The 23,728-nt window shown below is 45.5% G+C and overlaps 1 protein-coding gene and 1 long non-coding RNA gene across 2 annotated transcripts in view; one reads left to right on the top strand and one right to left on the bottom strand.

Moving 5' to 3' along the window:
• Positions 1-23,728, top strand: part of LOC119162950 (muscle calcium channel subunit alpha-1-like) — a 1,445,695-nt gene that overhangs the window by 322,613 nt on the left and 1,099,354 nt on the right. The window lies entirely within an intron of this gene.
• Positions 2,510-4,506, bottom strand: LOC142783969 (uncharacterized). The gene is made up of 2 exons (XR_012888541.1): positions 4,145-4,506; positions 2,510-2,804 (listed from the first exon to the last, which is right to left on the bottom strand). It is a non-coding gene; the product is annotated as an uncharacterized LOC142783969 (long non-coding RNA).

The raw sequence follows: 23,728 nt of genomic DNA, 5'->3' as shown, positions 1-23,728 counted from the left end.
AGCAATGTTCCGCAAGAATCACCTTTTCGGAATCCATGTTGACAAGGATGAAGTTCATGATATGGGATTATATGACATGTTCCGTGATTTTACAGGGGACACTAGATAAAGATATGGGATGGCAAATTAGTAGCGAGTCTCTGTTACCTGATTTGAAGACTGGAACAACCTTCCCTACTTTCCAATCTGGTGGCAGAATGGCTGATAATAATGACTGCGAAAATAACAAAGTTAGGTACGTGGCACACAGATGTTCAATGCTTATGAAGGGTTTTGAGTTAATATCGCCAACGCCTGCAGACGATGAAAGCTTAATATTTTCTATTATCGAGACCCTCCTCGCAGAAAAAATAATTGGGGACCTAGGCTCGGTACTACTAGAAGGTGAAGAAAGCTGAGAAAATGGACCCTTGTTGGTAAAAGCAGAAAAAAATATCCTCGTTAAAGTTATTTGCACATTCGATGTTGTTAGCAGCATCACCATTCGCCTTTGGAACACTTATTAGCCCGAATATTAGTAAGAATGTACACACGCTACGTAATTCACCAAAGATAATTAAGTCATCGTGAGTGAATTGATCAGAACAAACTACCTTAGTGTCAGTCTCTGATTTGCGCCATCGCGCGTCATCTGCAACTTTCGGGAAGTGATACGTTGCCACGCATTGCGGCACACTGGCACACTGCAATGGTCTTTCGCTTTCTTCTTTTTCGGGCTCACGCGTGTGGCATACCGAAAATAGGCCTCCGTCAACCAGTGGGCGCTGTGCTGCGCGTGTTTCGCCGCCTTTCTAGTCCGCCTTCTGACTGCGCTATCTCAGCACGCGCCCTGCGTGCGCCGTTATCTGCCTCAGCCTGCGGCTTGCTCCGAACGTTTAAAATATTGTAAAAACGTTTTCACGGTGTGAATCTCACGAGGATCAAGAGTGAATTATTGGTAACCTTTGCGGGGGCAAGCAAGTCGAACATGATGCCTTTGAGCGAGTGCTATGTGCATCTCGATGGTCAACAGCCGCCTTTCTATAACATTTCCTTGAAGTGACAACGTGAATTCTGTATGTATGTTACAGGCAAAACACTCATTTTCTGCGGCAGTCGTGTCTTCTCGAAGCTGTCGGCAAACTACTACCACGCTTTCGCACGCATTTATACATAGCATTCGGATTTCGATAGCTTGTATGCCAAGTTTGTCGCGCCGCTTTCACTTTATTAGAAGGTCGGTGGGAAGAGACTAAATTTACGTCTGCTTTGTTGAGTCTTTAGCACCATCGCAATACGCAGTGTTCAGTTTCACATTTGCCGACGTTTTCAACGGATGTTAACAACGTCGTATTGTGGGTTTAATGTCACCTTAAATTTTATTACAGCTTCTTTGAAAGCATATTTATGCGCACAAAAGAAGTATTTTATGTCAACTTCAACCACACAGGTTACCTGCCGCGCATGTTTCGTTTGAAATTGTAATCCACGCCTGATCACGCTGCGTGCTCATTAATTTGAAGGTCAACTTGGTTATTTTGACAGCTCGCTTGGTCTTTGTCATAATATGCAATACCCGCTAGGATCGAGCATACTTTAGTTACGCCGATATTTGCCCCTAATAACCGCGTCTAATTTCGTGAAACCATCGCAAATTTATTACTCCTTGGTTCTTTTTTTCAACTCGTTATCGTAGAGGCAGTTGTATATCGTCCGCAGCTCGGGCACATGCAAGTATATAATATCTTACGTGCTAAAACCATCATACTATTTGGAGGCATGCCGTAGCATGAGACTTCAGATTAATTCGGGCCACCTGAGGTTTTTTTAACGTGCACCTAAATCAATTTGAAGTACCAGGCACTACGACAACGGAGAGAGGGTGCACACACACCGAGCGCCACTTGTGTTTACGTTGAGCGTCATTCCATCGTATGCTTTAAGTGTACAATACCAACACACCCTGTCTGCAATTCTTGCACCTAAATCTAACCACAAAGTGACTAGGTCACGCTTCCATACAAATGCAGCTGGCGTATGCGGAAATAGAACTTTTGAAATTGATCCTAGCATCGCAACAACTCAGCATGCTGCACTCTAAGCCAAAACGGAGCAACAGGGGTATAGGGGTTGCTCCTTTCAAGGAGCAATTGCATTTCCACTCCCATTACTCTCCTAAAAGGAGTAACTGCAGAGGGAGGAACCGTTGCTCTCCTTTCAGTTTCTCCTTCGGGGGATGAACAGTTACTCCCTCCAGTTCCTCCCTGCAGACCAACAGTTACTCCCACCAGTTGCTCCCTGCCGACCAACCATTACTCCCACCAGTTGCTCTTCTAAGAGCAACAGTTACTCTTTACCGTTCCTCCCACGTGTTCGCAGTTACTCTCTGAAAACCAACTGCACATGCTTCCAGTTACTCCTTGGGGAAATGAATATTTATCTCGAGTATGCTTGTCACACGCTTAACACATGGCGAGAGCTCCTTGGAAGAGCACTGCTTGGGTGCTTCTAACACAAAAAGTGGACAATATTGAAAGGAAAATAAATGCTTTATTGTTCTTTTTATGAGGCGACGTTTGACCACACGTAAAAGTAGACTTCGCCACACCACAGCCAGCACTAAACAAACAACATAATACATCAAAGGTTTTCTGCGTCATCCGTGGAAAAACAATCTTGAATTTCTAGCATAGGGCAGTCTGTGTCATCATTGGTGAGAGAAGGGCAACTTCTCCAATTCTGAAGAACTCAAGTTTCGCAGCTGGTGTTTCCATCAGGCTAGCGCAGCAGAACGTCACCGCAGGCATATGTGAAGCATCTCATTGCTGCAAGAAAAAAAATAGAAGTGTGAGGTTAAACATGCCAGAATCAATTCATAACAATGAGTCACACACCCTGCAGCAGCGCTTACATTCTAGGATGTCTACTGCAAAACGAAATGTGAAAAAAAGGAAGGTTCGGCCAAACGTTACTTGGCAAGCCATATAAATGCTGATGTGGTAGACGCTCTTCACATGATGTCTCAGACAGCAATATTCTGGAAGAAAATGTGCAGCACCTCAACAAGGCATATTTTTAGTAGCTAAAGATACCCTTAGGTTCAGTTAACTTGTTTCCTATACACAGCTGAGGGACATTTCTATGAGCCCATTCACCAATGGGCATTCTAAATGAGGTCATGTGTGTGGCAAATAACACGTACTGTCCGCTCATGTTAAAATACTTATTTAGCTCGTGCACATAGTTGCTCTCGATTCTACTGTTCTATCATACGCTGCTGCGTCTTGAATTTGAAATACCTGTAGGCACAAGCCAAGCATGCAAAGCCTGCTTGAAAGCAACCATTTGCAGAGGCTACATGATAATCTTCAGTATATTTCTTTGTACCTGACGCAAACGGCTGGACAAAACTATAGACAAATAAATGTAGACCGTGCTACCTTCAAAAAATGCTTTAAATTTAGAAAACTAGGGTGCATTTGTTCACTCGGTTGACGAGTCACAGCCACGAGATATGTAAGCGAAGCAATATATCTTAAGGCACGCACAGATATTCTGATTCTTTGTTTGACAGTGTCACAAATAGCTTGCCAATACATATATATTTGAGAGCAACAAGATGTGAAGCTTTTATTAGTTCAACGTCTTGTTGGTTCACAGCCAAACAGGTTACTGCTTGTTAGACAAATTGGAATAAGCACACCATGGTTTCCAAAAAAAAAAAAAGCATTATTAGAAGTTAGCTCCCGGTGTGAATGTCTGCCTATTTATTTTGTACTGCCTTCTACATGTGCCACAAAGACATTTGTTGAGGATGTGCTACCAGTCAAGCCAAGATCGCTTACTTGGTCAATGTGATGGAAATACAAACATTAGAAACACTGCCACCTCTAGTAAGAGCATAACACTTCAGTATCTTGGACTAGCAAAGAGGTGCACAAGAAAGTTAAGCCCACTCTTGCGGAACTTTGAACGCGAATATTTCAGAGTGGGGGAGGTCAACATGCTGTGGCACTTTTAAACCCACGAAACATGTGCAGAAAACAGGGTAAAGGCAAGTCAAGAAACACTGTTATGAAGGCCTGCGCATGGACAGCTTTGTGAATCTAGGCCCAAGTGTTATGCTTCGTGCAAGCCAAAATCCATGTAAATAGGGAAAGCATACTTTTAGGAGTACCAGCGTAAAGAAATCTTGGCAGTTGGCTTTTTAGTACAAACAGCAATCCCTGCAATGAAAACATAAACATTTTATCTTAACGGTAACAGTGTGAGCACACACACGGGCCAGCGGAGCCATGTCGAATTGTCAGTGCCAGTGTAACCATGTGGCATAATGAACTATTCTCTGGCCAACACATGCACAGTTTGCCCCTAAAAAGCGATGCTTTCATATACGTAGTACAAAAAGTCTGCACTTACCAAAATTCACTTGCTTTCTGTACTTTAGCATCGTTGGGAGCATCTTTATCTGCAGTATAACCAAATTTGTGTCATATCCCTGAAAAAAAAGTAAAAGACATGCATCAAATATTGTTTAATTTGGTAGAAGTCAGGTTAAGAACAGCCAAGTGGAAATCAGCCTAATTATGTGCATGCGGCAAATCCCAAACGGCGTTATTGAGGTTGTCGAAATTTTCGTCGATTGGTATTAACGTCGATATGTGACTTCAACGGCATGCCAAGTTTTCACAGCGCATAAAGATTTCATGATGCAGAATAATGACAGCGCTAACGAGAACATACAGCATTTATGATTGTCTTTTACAATATTCAGTTTTGCTAAGGTTTTGCATCACTAAAGAAATCTCAAAGATTTGGGTCATTCCTCCTCCAATTGTTCTGTCAATATGTAAACTGCGCGCTTGATGGTGCGCTTATAAAATAGTACGTTCAGCGCAGAGGTGAAGCAAGTGACGCAGTGATGTGGGCAGTTTTTTTTTTTTTTTAGGCGTGCGGGGAGGGGGGGGGGGTCCGCTTATCTGAATAGGCCGGACAAGCGAATATGGTCGTCAATTTGGGCTTCCTACGCCCGGCCTAAAAAAATTCTGTGCGCAACCACCTGGTTATGCCAGTGAAGTGATGCGACAATGATTTGTTCACTTACTGATTTACATACACTTTACATCTCTAAAAAATGCGGCCCAAGGCCCCAACACTCAGCCGTTAACAGTACATAAAGCCAATGGTAGAAAAGTGCCAGTATGAATGCAGCTACAACCCCGCCCCAATGTTTTTTCAAGCGAGGTAGTGTTGCGGAAATGAACTTTTAACTGCAAAAGTACACTGGCACTGCAGTGGTGACAGGGGAAGCAAGAGGGTATATGCAGGCGGTAATAGAGGTAATTTAGTCCGATACGGCTAGCAATGGATACGGTGAATAAGAGCAAATCATTTCTCTTTCAATAGCGCAACCACTCAACAATGTATTGTAAGAGCATTAAATGTTGCTGGAAATGCCACTCACCTGCACGCTGATGCATGCACAGTCCTTTGTCCGACGAGCGAACAGGCTTCCAGGCAGCTGAAGACGTGTTTACGATGTGTTTGTTCCACCCAGCAGCAAAATCCACAACTACTTCGCGCTCCATAAAGATAAATATACACTAACCTTCATCACGAATAAGTAGAAACGCAAATCTGCGACACACACACACGATCAAAACATAGCTCACAAGCCTGCACGTCCATGTGCTCGCCAACCACAGACCATATGAAAATGAGTAAGTAGTGCGAACGCGAACCTAGCTGCGCCGAAAAAAAAAAAAAACGTCGAGCAGTGGCAGCACAGGCGTCAGCGCAATAATTTCAGTGTGTTCTCCTAATACAATTATAAAAAAAAACTGAGGTACACTAAAACTCATAAATAGATATAAAAAGTTGAGTGTAATTTTTATTTAGAGCTAGTCAACATAAACACTGAATAAAAATTACTTTGTAACTTACATCGTTTGCTACACTAGCGCCACACTTGTCGTGCGGGCGCAGATGGCGCAGCTTTGTCATTCTGCCCTCAAACTACACGGTGAAGCGTGCTACTAAGTGTATGGCTGATGAGAAGCGCGTCTGGGTCCGCTTTTTTTTTTTCTTCTCCGATATATCTGGGCGGGGGGGGGGGGGGGGGCTCCTTATGCACGTGTTTCGGTGCTTGATCGACTTTGACGCCCTTACTTCGCGGATGAACGGCGTGTCTAGGCTTTTTTTTTTCGTTGTTTTGCACGTGTTTCGGCGTTTGGTCCGCTTTGACGTGCCAACTCTCCATTATGCTGCTGCGTGTGTTAGGTATTTGCCGTACTGTATTCTCAGGCCTTCTGTGTTCAGCCAGCGCTGCTATCTTATTATCTACGGATGCTAAAATAAATCACTGTTTTGGTTTGGTGAAGTTTGGCACACAGAACAAACAATAATCTGTCCCATGAATATCAATGTGGGCGGCATGCATATTTGTGTGCGGTGTCCTGCCGGGGAGTAACCGTTGCGTGACGAGAGCATTTAATGCGGTTCCTCCTTCCGTTGCTCCCTTACAAACTTAAGATGAATACACTTGCTCCCCCATTCTCGAACAAGTCGGCCATCTTGTTACGCTTGGTCTTTTCGGAGAGTAACAGTCGGTCTGAAGGAGTAAAAACAGCCGTTGCTCCCATTTTGGCCATTTTTGGCTTAGAGTGTGACTTATTGGATGGTATTGCTTGAAATACCTGTATATAAACTCTCAGATCTAACACGGTGACGACAAGTCTATAGGCATCCACTGAATAAAACACTTGCAGGGCTCATGGTATGGCCTTTCAACAATGGTGTATTAAGCTAGCAAGTTCAGCTGCTTTCGCATTACATACGGTTGTCTCAGAAAGCCAGTGCCTGATCTCGAAATGTACAGCAGTTTGCTGTAGTTTCAGTCGCACTTTCTTTTCATGAGTCCGGCCATCCCGTTTCTACCGGTTGGTAATACTGTGCATGACAAAAAATTCTTCGAAGTTACTAGACAGCGGAAGTATCAACAAACTGCCATAATCCCCTTTTGACGCCTTTGCTTTTCGCACTGCTTTCATTAGAAACAGTAGAACTTCACGGGTAGTTTTCAGCTCTGAGACTTCTTTAAACTTTTGTACCAGCTCACAATGCAGCAGGAGTGTGTGCTGGCTTTCCAGGATGATGAAGGAACGGCGCTTATAGCATGCAAAATGCGAGATAGAAGCCGCAAGGAACAGGTTGTCTGTGCGCGCAATGGGAGACCAGCGCTGGATAGGTTGGATGGATGGATTATTATGGCTGTACCCTTTACATCGGGCGGTGGGTAACGCCACCAAGCCGTAGTACTTAGTGAACCAAAAACAAGATTCATTTTTTTTCCTTTAAATAGTGAAATTGAGGACTCGTACTTTGCAGTGAAGGGTTTAATTTTTACTCGTGCCTTGACTTTAGCCACAAATCAGAAAACCTCCTTCTAGTTAATTCTACCCACTTAAAGTCTATTTCGCCCTCACTGTCCCTAAACCCCAGTGCTTTGAAAAAATCTGCGCCATCATCCTGAACTATAGGGTGAAGCTTCTTACAGAACATTATCAAGTACTCGGTAGTTTCCTCTTCCTCTCCACACGCACTGCATACCGTGTCTATCCCTTCGTGTATGGCCCGATATGTCCTGGTCCGCCATACTCCCGTCCTTGCCTCAAACAGTTGAGAACTACCCCGAATTTTATCATAGATCCTTTGCTTGGCAATATCCTGCTTAAATGTTTGATAGATCTCTAGTGCGGACTTCTTAAACATGCCAATTCTCCACATGTAAGTCTCAGTTTCCTTCACCTCCTTCTTAACTGATAGTTCTTTATGCTTTGGCCCCCTGCTGTTTTTTTAAGTATTTACCAGTGAAAGTCCTGGTTCACTTCCTCCATTTTGTATCGACATTCTACATGTACAAGAAGCTGAATACCTTCATAGCCCAACGCTCCTCCCCCATTTCTCTCAATCGCTTCTCAAGATTTATCTTGCTGCTAGCTTCCCTGCCCTCAAATGATGTCCATTCCATATCACCTTGTACTCTCTGATTTGGTGTACTCGCGTTGGCTCCTAAGGCAAGCCTTCCTATTCCACGTTTCTTAATTTTTATTCTTGCTTGAAATTCTGATCTCATGCACAAGACCGCACTGCCGAACGTCAGACCAGTAACCATGACCTCTTTCCATATTTCTCTCACAACCTCATACCTGTTGTAATTCTACTGTGCCCTGTTTTTCATCACATCTGCATTTCTGCTACCTTTAGTCGTCACGCATATTTCGTCTTCCCTTAGGTACTCGGTCCAATTGCTTATTCATACGCCCAGATGTTTGTATTTATCTGTTATCTCTAGCGTGACCTCCTGTATTCTAAGCTCACTACCTTCATTATCATTAAAAATCATGACTGCTGATTTTTCTTTACTGAATCTGAAATCTAACCTATCTCCCTCATTACCACAGATGTCCATCAATCTCTGCAAATCTTCCTTGTTGTCGGCCATTAGCATTATAGCATCTGCGTACATCATTGCTGGTAGTGCTTGTTCAATTAGTTCCTTCCTCGACGAAAGAGAGGTTGAAGCCCAGTCCACTTCCCTCTAATTTGGCCTCTAATCCTTGTAGGTACATCATGAATAATAAGGGTGACAGGGGGCACCCCTGCCTAAGCCCAGGTTTTACTTCTGTAGGCTTGGATACTCATTTTTCCCACTTTATAACATGCCTTGTTACTTTTATAGATATCCTTCAAAAGATTAGTGACTCCATCTTTCACACCTAGTGTGTCCAGTATTTCCCACAAGTCCTCTTGAACCACGCTATCGTATGCTCTCTAATCGCGAGACCACTTAGCTGCTCGCACCCAGACGACCAGCCGCAGTGTACCTCTCTGAGATCACGCGCGTGCGCCACTGCCGTGCTTCATTCTGAAACGTACAGCTCGAAAAGCCATGGCGCCAGTATAACTGCACTGTGGTTTAGAAAAATAACTGTGTCCGAAGGCTACTCTCACATAAAAATCTCTAAAAAAACGGAGAGAGCAAAGCGGACTGCTCTGTGCATATAGTATCGAAGGGGCAGTGCTGTGCCGTGATGGCAGCCCTCTCGTCCTCATTTTACGGTTGCGTGCTGGGTTTTGGGCTAATGCTAGTGCTGGCGAACATGCCTCCATTGATAAGTACGTGATGCGACAATACCACGCAGCCAACATTTGCAGTAAAACAAAACGAAAAATGAGCAGTGTAAAAGTGGTAGCTGCGTCATTTTTTTTTAGAATCGTTTGTACACTCTGTCCGCGGTATGTATGCACGGGGACGTTGATCAAGCAAACCACCGTGGCAGCATAGCACGTATGGTGTCGCACCGCTATTTTTGAGGGCGCGGAATAGATTAGTGACGACGGCAAGCGGCTTCCGATAAGGTGCGTGTAATGTAAAAAGAACACGCATCAACCAAGATATGTGTGCACATTCGAGAACCCCAAGTGATGTGTGCACATTGGAGAACCCCAAGTGGTCACAATTTCGACACGCACACCATACAGCGCACCTCAAATTGATACCTTGTTTGACACATGAAAACTTAGCAATAATCGGTGCTAACAGACACCTTCATTTGAGGCCGACACAGGCAAACGGAAAAACTGAAACTGTGTGTTAGGGCAACTAAACAACGAGTAAAAATTGAAGAAATTTGATACTTCTCTAGCAAGGAATACATTCCGATGTTACTTAGCCACAGCAGCCGGTGAGAAAAACGCTTACCGCATTGACTGGCTACAGAAAGCTAAGCTTCGAGTAGTCCGCTGATTTATTCGTAACAAGAGTCCCGTCTTTTGCCTAAATTAAGTTAAAAAGAGGCATCTCGGCATGGAATATTTACCGTGAGAGTATCTTTTTTATAACAGCTCGCAGGCGTAGTTGAACGTGGCCCCACACAAGTATCGTGAACAAGGCAGTTTTCCTTTACACGCAACTGTTCACACACACAAAAAAAGAAAGACTACTGCCTATCGTATCATTCACTTCACGCGGTGCCATGGAGTTTGGTGGTGGTTGTCAGGTGTATTGACGCATGGAAAGTTTGCTAGTCCAGAAGTGCACGGCTCACCGCTCATTGGGTCAGTAGAACAAAAAGTTTACATATATTGTACGTTGCATAATATGCTCGTTTCATTTCCGGCAAAACGCCGTTCAAACTCGACTGTTTGGCCTGAGTTTCCACTGGTGGCTGTCTTCACTATCGAATAAATATAGCAGACACACACCATTCGGTTTATAAACGAGGATGACAGCACTAGAAAGGAGAGCGAGAGCAGGCTTTTGCTCACCTGTCTGCTTGGATGCAACGCTGCCTCCTCTTTCTACGTCTTCCCTTTCCTCTATACGTCCTCCATTTTTTTATACAATGTTGCACTTGAATATGCAGCAGTATAGCCAGTGCTCTTTCGTTTTGTTACGGCGATGCACGCACGCGCCGCCTCTACCAGCCGCCACTCTCGTCTACGGGAGCAGCTTAGAAGTGCGTGCTCTCACCGCCAGGGTGGTCGTGGCAACTCCAGCGCTGGTGTCCTATGGGAAAACCAAGCAAGCGCGACCCATCCGAGCAACTGGAGCTTTGCTCTCTCTCCGCTAGGGTGGTGAACGGCGCAGCGCGAACTAGAGAGCACGGTGTAAGAGGTATTCTTACACTGTGCTTGAGAATCTTCTTCGTAATAGAACTATGCAGCCGCTTCTGAACGAGCATGGCGTGATAACATATATGCTTTCAAGGTTCACCCTGTTATCGCCGTTTCTAGGCGCGGCCGCTAGGTTGCGAGTGCTTAGCTAATATGGCAGAGGTGCACTATCACGTCAAACTGCGTTTTGGGTATGGAGATTCGGAAAGTCGCAACAAACGGAAAAACCGATTCGTTACAAACTCTGAGGTTTGTTGCTGAAGAAAGTTTCGTTGTTCCATGACAATGCATGACCACAAATGGCTCATCACACTATTGAAACCGCCAACAAGATGAAACGTGACTTATCGAGACACCCTCCCTAGAGCCCAGCTGTTTCGCTTGTTTGGGCCACTCAAGGATGCATGGTCAATTTAGACGTGCGAAAGGCGAGGCAAAAGTTCTTCACGACCAACCGAAGTCCTTTAATTTGGAAAGAAAACCTAAACTTGTTGACCGTTGAGCTAAGTGAATTGATAAGGAGGAACTTGACGTGGAAAAATTATGGGCATAGCACAACCCTACCTTCATGTACTAAATAAACTGTACAATGAAAAGTGTAGATACTTTTCACTGGTTATCGTACGTCACGAAGGTAACCACTGAAGCTGTACCATCCGGAAGAGCAAGTTCTCAGCTGTTCTGTATTCAAAATAAGCAGGAAGTGAAGCACTTTATTGATATTTTTGTTATTATTTCTCACTGACTTTCGATTTCGACTGTGTAGGTATGCTTCGATTGCTGTTCTTGCATACAATTGTGATTTTTTTTAAAGCATCGTCAAAGCTTGTCTCGGTTGTTTGGTTTTTTTTTTCGATATCAAACTCTCGATTACTGCCGATACGTTTAACGATGAAAAAAATAAGACAGAAAGAAATGAACACTCGCGAGATGCACTCGCCAGCTGGGACGACTGGATCTTTTATGCGATCCTGTCACTACGAAAGCTTTTTTCAAGTGACAGGGCCTTGCACTGCGTCTGTTATCGGCCCAGCTTTCACCAAGCTACGAGGTCATGTGATGACATCACAAGTCTGTTCGTTCAATGTGCTCACGAATCTACTTAGTATGTAAGTGCCTACGTAGGTACGAGGAAGGGGAAACTCGTTGACCGTTCACTGAGATACGATGCTGTCTGCTTACCATTATTTGCGCTTCTGGTAAAGAAGAACAAGAAAAAAAGCGTGTCTGGAGTAGAGCGATAACTTAGCTAATGCGTATTGCACTGTGTTCCATTGGCGTGTTGAGCATTAAAGAACTGTTTCGTCGCCCTACCGGAATGGCGGCTTAACGCGGCTTGTTTAATCTCTGGTTGTCGATCACACTTCTTGGAAGAAGATGACTACAGATGTGCCACTTGTTTCGCAAGTGCAGTATATTCGCTGTCATGTTCGAGCAGCCGTGAATGTAGCTGTGCTCTGCTGCGAGTTATACACTGTTTCACTATTGTCGTAAGCGCATCGAGTGATGTTTGCGCTGATGTCACCGCTTGGCTGGCCACGCTGTCTGAAAGCAGCGCCAGTCGGGCTTGAGTCACTGCAGCAGCAGCCTCGTTCTTCTGCCACGCCCTATGCACGCGAGAAGATGGCACATCCGACGCCAGTCGTACCGTCCCGGTGAGTGCGGCCTTATTTTTACTACGTCCGAAAGAACCGTCTTATGACAACCCACCGTAGAGTCTGGTCTACGAAAAATTGTGCCCACTGTCGCAATGACAGCGTCTGAGAATATGACGCTTAATGAAATGTGGAACCGCGGGCGGTCACTGGTAATCTTTGTTTTGGTACGTAATATCCACAAAATAAATTAATTCTCACTTGAAGACAAATGGGATAGGTTAGTCAGTGCAGTGCCGAGACGCCACCTTTTTTTGCGCACTCGCCATTTCTCAGTGACAGTCTCCGAGTTGGAAGGTTATGTTGATTGCGTGCTAATTCAATGAGGTTACCAACTATGCCGAGAACGAGTCAAGCTTCGTTTTGTTCAATAAATGGAACAGTTTGATTATGGCCGGTGCCCGTTCTGAAGCGTTCAAGGCATTACGTGCGTTTTTTTAGCAGGTATTGTGTTCCGCCTCTAAACGTGGCAAGGTTCAGCTTCCGTTCGCGCCGCTGAACAACGAAAGAAAAACGAGTAGCGCAGCTGTGTAACGACTCGCCTAGCCCTAAGCCAAAACCTGAGGCGCTTATTTTTTCCTGTCAATCAATCCAGGTATCTGGAGCGCCACTTTATTATATTTGCTCGTGTAGCAATGGTCTTCATCATTTAGCCAGCTGCAGCGATTCTGTGCAGCCGGCACTGATTTCCTTTCATCTCCCTCCATACCCTCTTTTTTAACCTCTTATTTTTCAACCTGCCCCTCTATTATTGTAGTGCTCACACAGATGAGGTGGATGAATCAACTTTATTCGTAGAGCCCAGCAAGTTTAGGTGGCTGGGCATAGGCCTGCCTCGAGATGACGGCAAGGGTTCACCTTGACGCCGCCTCACTGGCGTGCTAGGTCTCACAATGCAGAGCCTTCCGCAGCCTCGACGAGAGGGTCATGGTATTAATGTGGGCGTTGCCGGACACTGCCATAACCTCTGTGGCAGCGTAGCCACGTGAGTGCCACTGCACCGGCACTTGGGCGTATTGTAAACGTCCGGGAACATGAAGAGAGGCGTGCGGGTGAGGGATACGTGTTGGTTTGTAGTAGACGCAGAGCGATGGCCTGTTTACCAGAAATGGTTCGTTCACTTCTAGGCATTTCAAAGTTTTCTTTAGGTAGAGCGCAAGACATTTTTGCCAGGTACCATTTTCAGTCCCTTCCGTTGACATGTCAAACATGGCGTCACACAGAGTTGACAATGATTCTGGCAAGCAAGGTCAGCTTTTCGAGGCCCCGCCATGGTCTCTTAGTGGCTAAGGTACTCGGCTGCTGACCCGCAGGTCGCGAGATGGAATCCCGGCTGCGGCGGCTGCATTTCCGATGAAGGCGGCAATGTTTATACCCATGTGCTCAGATTTGGGTACACGTAGAGAGCCCCAGGTGGTCGAAATTTCCGGAGTACTCCACTACGGCATCTCTCATAATCTTATGGTAGTTTTGGGACGTTAAACCTCACGTACGAATCAATCGAGCTTTCCGAGGCAATCTTTGAAACTCGTTTGCAAACATATCTCATGCCCGTAAAGAGCCACAAAGGAAGAAAATGTGCAACGGAACGTTCCCAGCGATATTCATTGAGATCCATATACCTCGTAAAATCACCGGAGTTAGCCTTTAAGGTCATGGTGGGCGGATAGCTTCTTTGATCCTTCACCAAGTTAGCACATCATTGAATTTCATTCATGCCTTTCGCCTTCTCCTCCACACATTCAAGGAGCTTCTGGCTGAAGCAGCTTGATGATATGAAAGCCTGTAAATTATAAGATGTTTGTTTTCAAAGAAAGGTACGGTGCAGTGGATACAAATCTTCGTATATTTCTGCAGACTTATACGTGACTTCACAGGGCAAGAATTTTTGACACCTTCGACGCTCATAAAAGCACAGGCTACTCATCCGTCAAACAATGCATTATAAGAGCCCCTTCTTATCATGCTTGTACACGCGCATGGAATGCCGCTTTGAAGGCTCAAAACAGCTCGCACGGCGATTTGCTGCTTTTTTTTGAAAGCTGCATGATCTAAAATAAAACAAAAAGCGGAGTTAGCTACATAAGAAGTGTACTAGAAAAATATCCCGTTTGCTTTCAAAGCCACAGAGGCATCCCTTTTTGATCGTGGCACGTGCACAGTGCATTTGATTCTTCGGCGTCTGAGAGTGCGCAAGGCATGTTTTAGTCTTTTTGTTTTTGTGCAGGCTTTGTGAGAGGCTGCCGTACTTGATGCTTCCTTCGATGCAGGAGCAATTTTGTTACAAGAGGAGCGCTTCTGAGTTGCATGTGATGGCCATAAAAAAACAGTGATGGGAACCGCGCCCGCTAGCTATGTAACCATTCATAATATTTGGTGAGGAAATTGAAACAATCTTTTTGGCTGACAAAGAGCCAAAAGAGCCATTACATCCTCTAGCAAACAAGAGATGACCATAAAATTTGGTCACATCATATGGGTCTATTTGATGATACTTGTTGGTCTTCCCAATTCAAAAACACACAGACTGGCTGCCTGAGTGTTCGAGAAGATCGCGTGCTTCTTTTTTTATAGTAAATTTCATGCTGATTGCGTAGTTGGCCAACCACGAAACTTTTACAAGTAACTGAAATGTCTCTTCCGGCTACCTCAAACACAACAATCCTGTAAAATAAACAAAAAAAACGGGTGGTGCATGGCCACTGCAAAGCTGGGCAGTATAGTATTAGAAAAATATAGTATAGTAAATATAGTATAGTAAATATAGTATGACAAAGAGCTTTGGTTCTTAAATGCCGGCAGTGACCATTGTGCAGATGGTCATTGCAGCTAACAATTGTTGCGCTGGGCCGTCGCTTTCTCTTGGAAGATCTGCAGCGCACTCTTCCAGCGTGGTAGGTCTTTCGCGGCAGCTTTTTTGTTGTTGCAAAGTGCGATGCAGCAGAATTTCGTCTCTTTAGGTAAGCTCTTCGAAATATACTTGGACAGGTTTGGAAATATGGTAGGTGTTGCATCGCCTCTTAAGCTAAGCATGTCACGCTTCCTTTGGGCTTATTATCTCCCCCAATATGCAAGAATTTTCGCATGGTTAATCTAAAAACAATTTAGGACCTCATTTTAGGCAAACAAATGTGCTTATCTAAAACAGTTCTCGAATGTTTAAAAGCACCACAAAGCATTCAATGACTTCATTTGCAGATACGTTTCACAAAAAAGGATTTGCTCCAAATAAATAGGTTCAAAATATTTACCTTGCGTGGGAATGTTTGTGCACACGGCGTAATTTGCCTGGAGAACTTTGGCGACCCTTAGTATATGGCATGCTAGCATGTTGCAAATCTGTCTTTGCATGGCGGTGCACGAAAAAGGGAACCTTATCCAAGCGCGATCTGTTTCCTGAGTTTCACCCTGGCCCAAAGCAAGCCCGGAGCGTTTGTTTTTTTTTTCTTGGTAGACACCATTTACTACTGCAAGGACACAAAAAAATTCATCGATCCACGTGGAACGTCGAGAACGCTGTGAAGCACTTGCAGCATCTGATCAGCTGCCAACACGATCGTAACGCCATATCTCAAGGTAGCGAAGAAATCGCGCACCGCGGCACCCCTGGCGTGGCCTCCATTCGCCATCTCGGGGGCTATGCCACTGGGAAAGGGCAATACAGCTCGCTTTTCACACCTCGAAATTCAAGCCACTTTGGTATTGCTGCGGCTAGTTGGTTATTTTATTTCTGGGAAATGAAATTTGTATCAAGTGATGCGATCTCGGTAACAACTAAGTCTATGAAACCTTCGATGGTTTCGACGGGGTCGTGAAGGTTTTGATGGGTTCATGGTCAAATATAACAGTATGCGACGAAGTGAAAGTGTCGCGTGTAGTCGATGTCTTTGGCACTTTTTCTATCAGAAAACATTTACAAATATTTTGACTCATTCTAGACGAGTAAGCTTAGTGCTCGCACACTTTGGGGATACAATGATTTTTTTTGTGAACTGTAATCTTTGAGGTTACTGTTTCACTTTGTGTTTCTGCTGTTGCAGAAGCTACCGCTCATATGTGGTCGTGCGTGAGCGCGAAGTCCTGATTTCAGGGTGATGTCGATCTGTGTTGCGTAATGGTTGGGTATCTTGTTGCTCCACATTTAGGAAAAAGTATCTTGCTCGCTGGTTCATTGCTCACCGGTGTGGGCAAAATTTGAACTAAGCTGGCAGGAAGGCGCTGGAACATAAAAAGCGGTGCCTATGTGAACATACCATCGCGCATCTTTTTTTTTCTTCTTCGAGAGTCGCGGCGTTTTATTTCGTTCGGGCGGTGATGACGTGGAGATTGTTTCAGGTTCTTCTGTTGATGAGGCACGAGGTGGACCAGGGCTCGAGCTTTATAATCGGCATAAGAGGTATTTGGGTTCTGATTTTGTTATGAACTTCGTCTACCAATGCTGTAGTTCTAGCAAAGTTCTGGCTAACGTTACCTAAACTAAGCAGTGAAATCGAAAGCAGTATAAACATACAACCTTGAAAACGTGGGCTTTGTTTTGCTCATAGAAAATTAACTCCATGCTGTATAACAATGCGTAACTTGTCGCTTGTCGGACACTGTTCTTGACAGCGCTAAAAATTGTCTCGCGGAGATAGTTATCCAAAGACCAACTGAAAGAGTTTTTATTTATTTATTTATTTATTTATTTATTTATTTATTTATTTAAATATTTATTTTATATTCGGCTATCGTATCACACATCAGACGCGATTGCACATGGTAATTTCTTACGCAAGTTGTATACAATCGCATGAATTTTTTCACGCCTTTTTCTTGTAGCGTTCAGTGAATGTTCTGGATTCAAAAGGCTGGGATAGAGGACAAATTACACGTTAAACCGCTTAGCCAGCTGCGATGTTGGGGATTTTTCGTCGGTGTTAACACAGCTACATAAACTGCATTGATCATCGTGTAGAGCCAAGCCACGAGGTTAATTGCTTTCACCAAACACATCCTATTTCATTCTAAAAATGAAATGAAGCGGAAACAACCTAGATAGCTACTCGAGTGGTGCTTTGATGTTTAGCATATTAACTGACGTTGCTGTCCTTGAACGTATCTGTTTGTCGCCAATCCAGCCATATCCGATTGTAGTAGGCACTCGGCTTTCCGGATACATTGCGGCGCTTGGCGAAAGAGAACTTGTCGCGCCACGAATGTGGCGAATCAGCCGATGGGTGTTGCACACTTTTTCAGAATCTGTTTCTTTTTTGATGCAGTTGTTAGAAGAACCAAAAGCGGCACACTGGTTTCCCGTTAACCTCTAGGTAGCTGACATCACAATGGAAGAGAAGAAAATCCGCAGTTCGACCTGCAACATGCTATACGTTAGGTTTTATTAGCGCGGCACATATAAAAATGAAAGGGGAAAGGATGACAGAGACGACTATAAAGGCAGGCGCTAATATCTTAGCGCCTACTTTTCTAGTCTCTGTCAACTTTTCTCTTTCATTTTCATATGTGCCGCGCTAATACAACCTAAGTTCTTGGGTAACCGACTCACCCGAGTCACAGCACTTTTGAACTTTATGCTAAAAGTGTTCGACAACGCCACTCATCCAAGCACATGCCCATACACCCCGCGCCGTCTGCACAAGCCAGAAAGGAAGAAAGCGCTGGTTGCCAGTCCGCTTCTCTTCGCCCGATGGAACAGTCTAGCATCGCTCGATTCGCAGGGAACTAGCGACTCGCCGTCGTTGATGACGCGCTATGTTAAGAAGGAACGCGAAAAAAAGAGCTCTCTGCCAAATATGGCGACTTGACTAAGCTCCTTTTTGGAGAGGAAGAACTTTTCCGGCGGGTCATCTCGGAGCAAACAGCGGCATTTCATTGAAATTAAGCCTTATGAGCAACGCTAAAACATCGGAGGCTTTTTGTGTGTGTGCCGCCGTGTGGCGCGGCGCAAAACATACAGAAGCCGGAGTTCAAGACACAGCTGTGCCTTTTTCCCCCGAGAGGGAAATGCCTCGGGCGGCGATTCGGCGACTGAATAACTGAATGCGGATGGCAAGGCAGACGTGAGCGATTTATAGTCGCCGAACGGGCCTTTATTTCACATCCGCTCATGAATACGGGTGTGGATGATGTTCGATGGGCAATTTTCTTTTTCTCTGCGTGGGGATTGGAATGTGACAAGCAGCGAGGTGGGGGGACAAGAAAGAAAGAGACGACGCTGCTCACTCTGCGGCCCGTGTTTCAACCAACAAATCACAAGTGGTCGATGAAGAGAAGTGACCAGTGCTCGCTTCAATTTCACTTCTTCGCACCTCGCCGAGAAAGACGTCATAAGTCAATTTACGATTCTTTCCCGGTTCACTTTTGCCCCTGGTATTTCTTTTTATTTTTGATATCCTTTCATGCCCCGCCGCAGTGGTCTAGTGGCTAAGGTACTCGGCTGCTGACCTGCAAGTCGCGGGATCAAATCCCGGCTGCGGCGACTGCATTTCCGATGGAGGCGGAATTGTTGTAGGCCCGTGTGCTCAGATTTCGGTGCACGTTAAAGAACTCCAGGTGGTCTAAATTTCCGGAGCCCTCCACTATACGGCGTCTCTCATAATCATATGGTGGTTTTGGGACGTTAAACCCCACATATCAATCAATTGATATCCTTTCATGGCTTCGCGCGCTATTTAGTGTTGTGGGAAGTACGTAAAAGCAAGAAGAGGTGGCGGGGGGGGGGGGGGGGAAGGAGTCTTTTTACGAAAAATGCAACAACTTAGGAAAGAAGCAAGCCGGTTCGTGTATTCCTTGTTCATAATTTTGCCATCTTATTGATAAAACGCACTTTTTCATTTCTCTGCGGCATGCACTCGGCACTCTTCATTCATTCTTTCATAGTATGTTCAACGAAAACGAGCAGAATGCGACGGGCGGCGTCTCGATGGCTCGTATACATATTTATTTTTTTGCTGTTCGCTATCTTGTGCAAATGCTTTCCAAAACAGAATTTGCGTCGAGCCAGGCCTCCTACGCGTGTTCTACACAGGCGCACAGCGGAAAAAAAGGAAAACAAAAACAAATCGCAACTACGAAAACATGCGGACCACAGGAGTTACCGAGCTGCCGTTAATCAAGTGCTCTTGCATGGACATTCCAGATCGGCAGTTATGTGCAGTGTGGCGGGTTGTTTACATCGAGCGCCGAGGCGGTCAGCAACGATTCCGCATTAACAACGCGAGAGCGCATCACAGAGAAAAATTCAGTCGGCTTCGCCCTCCATTGCTGAACACGCCTCCTTCGTTTATGTCATTCTGCGCTCTTTTTCTGGCTGATTCTGGTTCTTCTCCAGTTTTCTCTTGCCTCTCTTTCTGTCTTCATTTCTTCTAAGTCATTCAACTATTTAGATCTTTTCATTTTTCTTTATATATTTTCTGTGTAATGTGCACTTGCTTTCTCTTTTTCATACGTTGTGTTGCCGGTGTTACGCCCAACGTACTGCTCATAAGTAATCATCATCGAGGCTTTTGAATAACTAGAAAAAGATTGCTACTTGGCGCTTTAAGTCCGACGAGCAGCAACACAAGCAGGCCATACGATGGAGCATTACATCAAGCAACGACGACCGCATGCGACAGACGTTGAAGTGCTCCGCACTGGCACACAAGTCACATGGAACATTCAGCGTGCCACGTGTTTAGTGTGCCTTTGTTAGTGCGGTGTCGCTTCGTGCACTAAATATGGAAGCTAGAAATGAGCTTGACCAACATAATGCACTGTGATTGGCACCAGTCGCGTAACTCGCGCGTATTCAGATTCAGGGCAGGTGCCGTAGGCGGGCCTAATTACGTATGCTTGTGCAACACCTTTTTGTAAATATTTCAGATTTCTTTTGTTTGCGGGGAGGGGGGGTACTTATATTTTCAATTTACCGTATGTCACATAAATTGTGAACTTTTCCCAGCAAAAGGTCGTTTACAGTAGACTACAGAAAGCGCAAGAATTTTCCCAGATAGATTTGATTGCCCCCTGACAGATGTTTGTCGAGCTGGCATCGCACAGCTTCGACATTCTCGTTCTTCATCGCCGTCTCTCTCAGGCGCTCTAACAAAGAGTTCCCCTGGGTTAAACTTTAGTCCCAGTCTTAGAAATGGCCACTGAAGCATTTTTTTTACATTCCGTTTCTGGTTAAACCACTGCTGGAGAAAATCACTGGCACCGGAGTTCAATCGAAACACCCAATAATAACGTAGCTTGGAGTAGTAAGAATGTGCCCTCCTACTCCGCTCCGCCTTTCATCCTCAACTGCCCTTAACTCTTCATCCGCGTTCACACTTGGCATCGGAAGAGAGGGAAAGTGGCAAAACTACGGAAACTGGCCCGTTTCGCCGCCAAATCGGCCGGAAAACTATGCCGTGCTGCCGGCACGCAAAAACTGATACGAGACCGATTTTCCCGCCACGCGAAACCGGATCCGGTTTCCGCTTCATGGCCTTTGCTAGAGTGACCTAGAATATGGGGGAGTGTCCAAAGCGCCGCGCCAATACAAAGGAAGAGTGGGGACCTTTTTCGGTGAGCTTCCGCGCCACGGCGCTGTCGTGCCAGACGCGTGAAGAATTGGCATGGTTAGGGAGTCTGCACTAGAGATCTATCGAACTTTTAAGCAGGACATTGCCAAGGAAAGGATCTATGATAACACTCGGGATAGTTCTCTACTATTTGCGGTAATGACGGGAGTATTGCGAACCAAGACATATGGGGCCAAACACGAAGGGGTAGACACGGTACGCAGAGCGTGTGGAGAGGAGAAACAACACTGCCAAACACTCGATAATGTTCTGTAAAGGGCTTCACCCTATAGTTAGAGGTTGATGGCGCAGAGTTTTTCAAAGCACTCAGGTTTACGGACAGGCAGAGAAAAATAGCCTTTAAGGGGGTAGAACTAACAAGGAGGTCATCTGAGTAAGGGCTAAAATCAAGGCACTGAAAATTAAACCCTTCACTGCAAAGTACCAGTCCTCAACTTCGCCGTTTAAAGGTAGAAAACGATCTAGTTTTTTCGATCACTAAATACTACAAGTACGCGGCGTTAGCCACCGCCTGATCTAAAGGGTACAGCCATATCAATCCATCCACCCATCGTGGGTTTTTCCCGCGATAGAAGCTGTGGCAAAGCGGCGGGTGTCTGCTACGCGCCTGATATTTTTTCGGCTGTTAGCCAACAATGTTGTTGAAAAAGAAAAGGAATAAACGTGTGCAGACTAGTACTGCAAAGAAGAAGAAGAAGAAGAAGAAGAAGAAGAAGAAGAAGAAGATGATGAAAACGAGAAACGGTGTTCGGTCTGGTTTCTTCGCCGATCGCCAGTTTTCCTTTACATCGTGGTGCCGAAACCCGGGAACGAACCAGGGACCTTTATACAAAGCATTGTCCACCTGAACAATGCTTTGTCAACAACGACGAAGTTCTTCTATCTACGTCATTATCTTGCGGGCGAAGTGGCAGCTGCGATATGTGGTTTTGCGACTTCCGAAGCCTGTTATGCAGACGCCATCGAGTTATTGAAGGAACGCTTCGGAGATCGAAAGCGAATCGAGAAGCACCACCTATCGGCGCTTCGCAATATACCTCACATCAAGTCGGGAAGTGACGTCCGCGGCCTTAGGCGGCTTTACGGTGCTGTGCAGCTGAATATCCGTTGTCTAACTGAACTAAATGTTCCTACGCTTAGCTTTTCCGCTAGGCTGATTGACATTTTACAGGAAGCCCTACCGTACGACATAATTTTTGCCTACACACGTGCAAAGCGCCGTCAGGCACTAAGAGAAAACGGGTCTGCTGCCAATGTCTTTGAGCCAAGCGTGGCAGCTGCTACATCTGATGCGGAGTTAAAGGAGCTGCTGACCTATACACATATAGAACTAGAAAGTCGAGAGCAGTGCAAGCCCTCAAATGACCGACTGCTGGATGACCGTGCACAGAGGACCCGAAGTGGCAGCACCAGCACGGCTTCCTTACTACACAGCACATCGAGCAGCTGGGTTGAGTGTTTTTTCTGCAAGTCGAATAAACGTGGCACCCTCGCTTGTGACGCGAACCTTGTCATCGATTCGAAGAAAGGAATGCTTGCAAAAGACAACCGCTGCTATCGATGCACGTCCTGAGGACATCAGGCAAGTTCGTGCCGCGTCAAACTCACCTGCTCGAGTTGTTATGGGAGGCACGCATCAAGTACGTGCGACCCGCACTATACATCGAACCAAACAGCGACACCTCGTCCAGGTGACTCCTCCGGCAGCACAGTAGGAATGGTGTCGTCACAATCAGTTATGCTGTGTGAGAAGGATTCACTGAGCGGGGGCGCAACAAATCACAGTGCAGCATATCTACAAACTTTTTGCGCCTTTGTCATCAAGAACGGCAACACAGGGTATGTACAAGGGATTCTCGACGGAGGGAGCCAGCGATCCTTCGTCACGGAAGATCTCGCCAAGACATTACGCCTACAGGTGCTGGGAGAAACATAAATTGCGCTGAATACGTTTGGCTGTTCATCACCAAGTACTGTGGAAAGACGGCAAGTGGTAGAAGCTCCTCTGCGTAGCCAACACGGTTCTGACACCTGCACATTGCGCGCAATGGTTGTTCCAGTTATCTGCCACGATATTGCTTCCTTGAAAGCTGACAGCCATTTCGTTCAGAACCTGCGTCTTGAAGACAAGGTCATTGCGGATGAAAAGAAGTTGGATGCGGAAACGGAAAATGACCTCAGCTTGTTGATCGGCGCTGACCACCTCTCGCAAATCATGTCGGGACGTATCGCCAAAAGTGCAGACGTTCCAGGACTGGTAGCAATCGATACAACTTTTGTGCGGACGCTACAAGGACCCAGTCACCAAAAAGCCTTTCTTGACTGCAGCTCTAGCCTAATGATCTGCGTTCTGAAAGTGCAAGCAATCGTTGATGACGAATCAACCTCGCAGATCTTGCAATCTTTTTGGCGACCAGAAGCAATGGGCATCGCGGATTCAACGGAACCTTCCTCCCACGAGTCCGTTGCACGATTTCATGAAACCATTAGCAATAAAAGCGACAGATACACTGTGGCGTCGCCTTGGAAGGAAGATGAGAAAGCGCTTCTAGGGAACAACCGGGAAATCGCGCTATCGCGTCTACAAAGATTAACACGGAGGCTATCAACGATGGAAGAAATGTTGCATGATATGACAGAGTAATCCGGCAATATCTAAAGTTGGGTCAGGCGGAAGTGGTGCCTAAGGATACTCCTTGGGATCGAGATCACACCATATATTATATGCCACATCGGGAAGTAACGCAAACTACTGAAAAAGCGTTATGGCGCTACTGCCCGGGTGAAGACAACCCGGTGGATGTACTGACTAGAGGCATACCGATAAGGACTCTACGTGCATGTCGCTATTGG

This window comes from Rhipicephalus microplus, unplaced genomic scaffold (genome assembly GCF_043290135.1).
Source record: "Rhipicephalus microplus isolate Deutch F79 unplaced genomic scaffold, USDA_Rmic scaffold_13, whole genome shotgun sequence".
Taxonomy (NCBI): domain Eukaryota; kingdom Metazoa; phylum Arthropoda; class Arachnida; order Ixodida; family Ixodidae; genus Rhipicephalus; species Rhipicephalus microplus.
The sequence above is the reverse complement of the archived record's forward strand: the minus strand, read 5'-3'. Positions and strand labels throughout refer to the sequence as shown.